This window comes from Gossypium hirsutum, chromosome A03 (assembly GCF_007990345.1).
Source record: "Gossypium hirsutum isolate 1008001.06 chromosome A03, Gossypium_hirsutum_v2.1, whole genome shotgun sequence".
Classification (NCBI taxonomy): Eukaryota; Viridiplantae; Streptophyta; class Magnoliopsida; order Malvales; family Malvaceae; genus Gossypium; species Gossypium hirsutum.
Genome location: NC_053426.1, coordinates 106,128,976 through 106,135,656, shown reverse-complemented (window position 1 = coordinate 106,135,656; position 6,681 = coordinate 106,128,976). Strand labels below are relative to the sequence as shown.

Below are 6,681 nucleotides of genomic sequence, written 5' to 3'. Positions count from 1 at the left end.
TTACAGGATGAGGATCCCAACACGCATTTGGCGAATTTTCTTGAATTTTGCGATACATTCAAAATCAATGGCGTTTCTCATGATGTCATTCGTCTTCAGTTATTTCCCATTTCATTGAAAAACAAAGCTAAACAGTGGTTGAACTCGTTACCACGAGGGTCTATCACTACTTGGGAACAAATGACCGAGAAATTTTTACTAAAATATTTTTCACTGGCTAAAATAGCTAAATTGCGTAATGATATCTCTTCTTTTGTGCAGATGGATTTAGAAACACTTAACGATGCATGGGAGAGATACAAGGACTTACTGAGAAGGTGCCCTCACCATGGGTTACTGCTTTGGCTGCAAGTTCAAACGTTCTACAATGGTGTGAATCCCTCCACAAGACAAATGATTGACACAGCTGCTAGGGGAACCATCAACAATAAAACACCGGAAGATGCCTATGAATTTATAGAGGAGATGTCACTGAACAACTATTAGTGGCAAGTTATGAGGACAAAGGCAACAAAAACAGCCGGCGTCTATAACATCGATTCAGTCACCATGCTCTCTAATCAGGTAGAACTTCTCAATAAAAAGATTGATAGTTTTCTTGGTTCTATGCAGGTACATCTAGTAATGAGGTGTGACTCAAGCAGAGGAGGTGTCCATACAGAATACCAATCCTTCAATCCTACAACTGAAGAGGAACAAGTCAACTATATGGGTAATAATAACTTTAGATCTCAAAATAACCCATACAGTAATACTTATAATGCAGGTTGGAGGAACTACCCAAATTTTTCTTAGGGAGGTCAAGGAAATCCAAAGCCACAAAATCCTCAGGGTTTTCAATAGCCATCTTATCAACAGGAGAAAAAACTAAACCTTGAAGAGATGCTTTCTAAATTCATCTCGGTGTCAGAAACTCGTTTCCAAAATACCGAGACAACACTTAAGAATCAACAAGCATCGATCCAAGGACTCGAAACTCAGATAAGCCAGCTGTCTAAACTAATCTCGGAAAGACCACCAAAAAATTTATTTAGTAATACCAAATCTGGAGAGCATGTCAAAGCAGTTACACTAAGGAGTGGGAAAGTGTTAGCGGAATCTAAAAAAAAGTTAGCACAAGAAGCCGTGGAAAGCGAAAGGAAGGAAGAAAAACCCGAAAATAGTGACAAACCAGTACCGGAGGAATATTCACCACCGGTTCCATATCCAGCAAAATTAAAAAGAGATCGTATTGATGCACAATTCGGTAAGTTTCTTGAAATTTTTAAGCAATTACATATCAACTTACCTTTTGTTGAAGTTATCTCGCAGATGCCTACATACGCAAAATTTTTAAATGAGCTTTTAACAAATAAAAGGAAGTTTGAGGACTTATCTATAGTAGAACTCAACGAGGAGTGCTCCGCCATACTCCAAAATAAGCTCCCAACCAAACTAAAACATCCAGGAAGTTTTACTATCCCTTACTTAATTGGTAATCTGAATATTGAAAAGGCACTAGCTGATTTAGGCGCTAGTATTAATTTGATGCCCTATAAAATGTTCAAATAGCTTGGTCTTGAGGAACCTAAACCCACTAGGATGAGTATTCAATTAGCCGATAGATCTGTTAAATATCCCAGGGGTATTATAGAAGACGTACTCGTAAAAGTAGATAAATTTATATTCCCTGTTGATTTTGTTGTGCTTGACATGGATGAAGATGTGGAAGTACCCTTAATTTTATGGTGCCCATTCCTAGCCACTGCTAGAGCCGTGATTGACGTGGGTGACGATGAATTGGTACTTAGAGTAGGTGACGAGGAAATGATCTTTAAAATTTATGATGCTATGAGATTCTCTAGGGAATAAGATAATTCATGTTATTTCATTCACTCTATTGATCATATTACACAAGACTCTTTTCAAGAAATTGTACAAGAGGAGACAACAGAACCGTGTCCAGCTCCATACGAGGAGATATGTGAGGAACCTAATAACCATCCGTCAAGACAAGTAGAATACGAGGGTATTAAGATCAACAATGAACTTAAGCAAAAACCCTCGATTGAGGAGCCTCCCAAACTGGAACTTAAACAATTACCAAACCATTTAAAATATGCACTCCTTGGAAATAATTCTACATTACCAGTTATTATTGCTTCTAATTTGCAACCCAAGGAGAAAGAGGAATTAATCCAAGTATTAAAAGAACATAAGAAGGCCATAGCATAGAAAATTTCTGACATTAAAGGAATCAGTCTTTCTTTTTGCACCCACAAAATCTTAATAGAAGATGAATACAAACCATGTGTGCAAGCTCAAAGACGTCTGAACCCCAACATGAAGGAAGCTATAAAAGCCGAGGTAATTAAACTTCTAGATGCTGGAATTATTTATCCTATTTCTGATAGTTCTTGGGTAAGTCCAGTGCAGGTTATCCCTAAGAAATGAGGCATGACGGTTGTGACCAACTAGAAGAATGAACTAATCCCAACAAAAACGGTTACAGGATGGAGAGTTTGCATAGACTACAGGAAACTAAATGACGCCACAAGAAAAGACCACTTTCCCTTGCCATTCATTGACCAAATGTTAGAAAGATTATTCGGACACATGTATTACTGCTTCCTAGACGGACTCTCTGGTTACTTCCAAATCCCAATAGCTCCTGAAGATCAAGAAAAGACGATATTCACATGCCCATATGGTACGTTCGCTTATCGTAGAATGCCTTTTGGATTATGTAATGCCCCTGCTACTTTTCAGCGCTGTATAATAGCTATATTCGATGAACTCGTGAAAGATATCATGGAAGTCTTCATGGATGATTTTTTGGTATTCGGTAACTCTTTCCATCTCTGCCTTAAAAATTTAAAATGAGTTTTAATAAGATGTGAAGAAACAAACCTTGTGCTTAACTGGGAGAAATGTCACTTCATGGTTCAAGAAGGTATTGTACTAGGGCATAAAATTTCTAATAAAGGGATTGAGGTGGATAAATCTAAAGTAGAAACAATCGAGAAATTACCACCTCCTAGTTCAGTTTAGGCTATTAGAAGCTTTTTAGGACATGCTGATTTTTATAGAAGATTCAATAATGATTTTTCTAAAATAGCTAAGCCTTTAACTAAATTGCTAGAAAAAGATATACCTTTTAACTTCGATCAGGAATGTTTAGAAGCATTTAATACTTTAAAGGATAAATTAATTAATGCTCCAAGTATAATTGCACCTGATTGGAACTTGCCATTTGAACTAATGTGTGATGCGAGTGATTTTGCAGTAGGTGCAGTACTAGGACAGCGAAGAGACAAGCATTTTCAACTTATCTATTACGCCAGCAAAACCTTAACGGCTGTACAAGAAAACTATACTACCACAGAAAAAGAGTTGCTAGCTATGGTTTTTGCTTTTGATAAATTTTGATCATATCTCATATTGTCTAAAGTTTTTGTTTACACTGACCATTCCGCCCTTCGCTATCTTTTAACTAAAACCGATGCAAAACCTCGACTCATCCAATGGATTCTCCTTTTGCAGTAATTTGGCTTGGAAATTCAATACAAGAAAGGAGCTGAAAATCTAGCAGCTGATCATCTGTCCAGACTCGAGAAAACCAATACCAGAGAACTAGATGACGTGGAAATAAATGATTCATTCCTTAAAGAAAATTTTTTCGCTATATCTGACTCCGAGGTACCTTGTTTTGCAAACATCGCGAATTTTTTAGTTGCTAACATTATCCCAAAATGGTTAACACACCAGCAAAAGAAGTGATTCTTTAATGATGTAAAAAACTACTTTTGGGACGATCCATTTCTGTTTTGCGGATGTGCAGATCAAGACATCAGAAGATGCGTTATAGGATTAGAAATATCAAAAATATTGGAACACTGCCACTCAGGGCCAACCGGAGGACACTATAGTGGAACAAAGACTGCATACAAAATACTTGAATCAGGTTTTTATTGGCCTTCGTTATTCAAAGACGCTATCAGGTATGTTACATTATGTGACAAATGCCAACGGACAGGTAACATATCTAAACGTGATGAAATACCTCAAAACTATATACTTTCTTGCAAATTATTTGACGTGTGGGGTATCGATTTCATGGGCCCATTCCCCAGTTCATTTGGAAATAAATATATCTTAGTAGCAGTAGACTACATGTCCAAATGGTTAGAAGCTCAAGCTCTACCTACTAATGATACTAGAGTGGTAGTACGTTTCTTTAAAAAACTCTTTTCGAGATTCAGAACACCTAGAGCAATTATCAGCGATAGGGGCACTCATTTTTGTAATACCCAATTTGAAAAAACCCTTAAGAAATACGAAGCTCATCATAGAACGGCCACCCCATATCATCCTCAAACTAATGGACAAGCTGAAGTAGCAAACCGAGAACTCAAACGGATCCTTGAAAAAATGGTAGAATCAAATAGAAAAGACTGGGCAACAAAAATAGACGATGCCTTATGGGCTTACAGAACCGCTTGTAAGACTCCTATAGGGACATCACCTTATAGACTTGTTTATGGCAAAATTTGTCATCTTCCATTTGAACTAGAGTGTAAAGCTTTTGGGGCTATTAAATTTCTAAACCTTGATCCCGAACTTGCAGGAAAAAATAGGTTGATGCAGCTGAACGAGCTAGATGAATAGCGAGCCAATGCATACGAAAATTCACGCCTATACAAGGAAGCAACAAAGCGGCGCCATGATGTTCGTTTAAAGAAACGAAAACAGTTTGAAGTTGGAGATCTTGTCTTACTATACAACCTAAGACTCAAATTGTTTCCCAGGAAACTAAAATCACGATGGTCAGGACCCTTCGTAATTCAATCTGTTCATCCATATGGCACGATAGAGGTAAGTCACCCATCATATGGTACTTTCAAAGTAAATGGACAACGTCTCAAACTTTATAATGGTAAGGATTTTAAAGTCGATGGAGAGGAGTTACGACTCCACAAACTGCCTTGAATATACTAACAAGGTAACAGTCGAGCTTAGACTATAAACAAGCGCTTCTCGGGAGGCAACCCGAGTACTAACCATTTTAAATTATTTTAAATTCAAGTTTTCAACATTTAGGTCACTAACAGAGTATTTGAAGCACAGGTTCCCAGCATCACATGGCTGGTAACACGACCGTGCTTGAGGCCGAGTGCCCAACATGAAGGAAAACGCGATCGTGCGATACGGCCGTGCAAAAACAAGGTAAATGATTTTCCCCAAAACACGGGGTGCGATAAATCCCTACGGCCGTGCGACATGGCCGTGTGCACTTGATAGGAAAAACACAGGCGTGGGGATGGAAACCCACGGGTGTGCCAGGGACAAGGCTCGATTTTGTTTCATCGACACGGGCGGGCAACACGCCCGTGCCCTTCAACCGTGTACAACAATCCATGGGCATGCTACCATAACACACGGGCATAGGAGAAGCGAACAAAGCTAGGCATGGTCGTGCGATATGGCCGTGTACCACACACGCCCAAGACACACGGGCGTGGGAGAATAACCAATCACGACCTAAAATTGAAAACTTCGAAACACACGGGCTCACCCTCATAAGTACACAGGCGTGGCCCTAGGCCGTGTGGCCCTCCCCTATATAAGCAAATCACTATTCATTTTCTTCTTCCTTTCCAAAGCCCTAGCCGAAATCTCCCATTCTCCACTCCTTCATCCCTATTCTTAGCCACAACTACCCTCTCGTCCAGTTCATGTGGCAGTTTCATATGCTAACATCTCTGAGCACCTCACCCAATTCGAGTTTCAGTGTTTTCAACAATTTGACAACATTGATGCTACTCTACGGCAAAGTTGTCAACACCTCCAAATCTCATTGCCAGTTCCACCTCGCGAACCATCCAACGATGAGGATATTTAGAAATATTTATTTATCATTTTTTAATTGAAACTACTTTTTTTTTAGATTTTAGAATTTTATTTTTAATCATGAATTTCGGTTATTCCTTTTCGAGTACTAATTCTTCCTAATATCCCCTAAAAAGTCCCTAACTTTATCTCAGTTATATAGAACTCCTAAGCTCATCATCACATAGGAACTACAACTCCACCGGGAAAGGACTTATGGCCTAATGAACCTCTACAACCTCCGGAGTATCCTCCTCCACTCTCAAACCGATCACTCTCCAAAACTCTAAGTTCGAGGAATTCATCATACAGGAAGTTTCACTTCTCTCCCTATCTTATTTTTATTCTCTAACATCTATCTTTGTACATTGAGGGCAATGTACATCTTAAGTGTCGGGGGATATTCATTAATAATCACCTTGTTCTCATGAAAAACTCTTATATCATATTTAGGATAAATTTTAATTGATTTATGATTCTGAGTAATATATCTTGAATTAAAACATAGGGATTTATGCATTGGTTATTTAAACTTTAAGACATTAGAGAATCAAGCATGATAAGTTGATTTTTAAGAAATTAAAATTATAGGCTGTTTCCTCAAGTCTAGGTATTACTTTGAATTAGAATTCACGAGTCTAAACATCAAAAAGCATAATTTTTGTGAGATTTTTTAGTCTTTTGAGCATCTATTCATCCTTTCATGCTCACTTTTATTATTGCTTTGAGTACGTCAGTATTGAACTGTTATTCTAGAACTTGCTTGATTATGCATGTCGAGACCACACCATTTGATTTGATATATCAAATTGA

The 6,681-nt window shown here is 38.2% G+C and overlaps 1 non-coding gene across 1 annotated transcript; it reads right to left on the bottom strand.

The window, feature by feature from the left end:
* Positions 1-228: 228 nt before the first annotated feature.
* On the bottom strand, positions 229-335 carry LOC121226523 (small nucleolar RNA R71). The gene has a single exon (XR_005924304.1). It is a non-coding gene; the product is annotated as a small nucleolar RNA R71 (small nucleolar RNA).
* Positions 336-6,681: the final 6,346 nt, after the last annotated feature.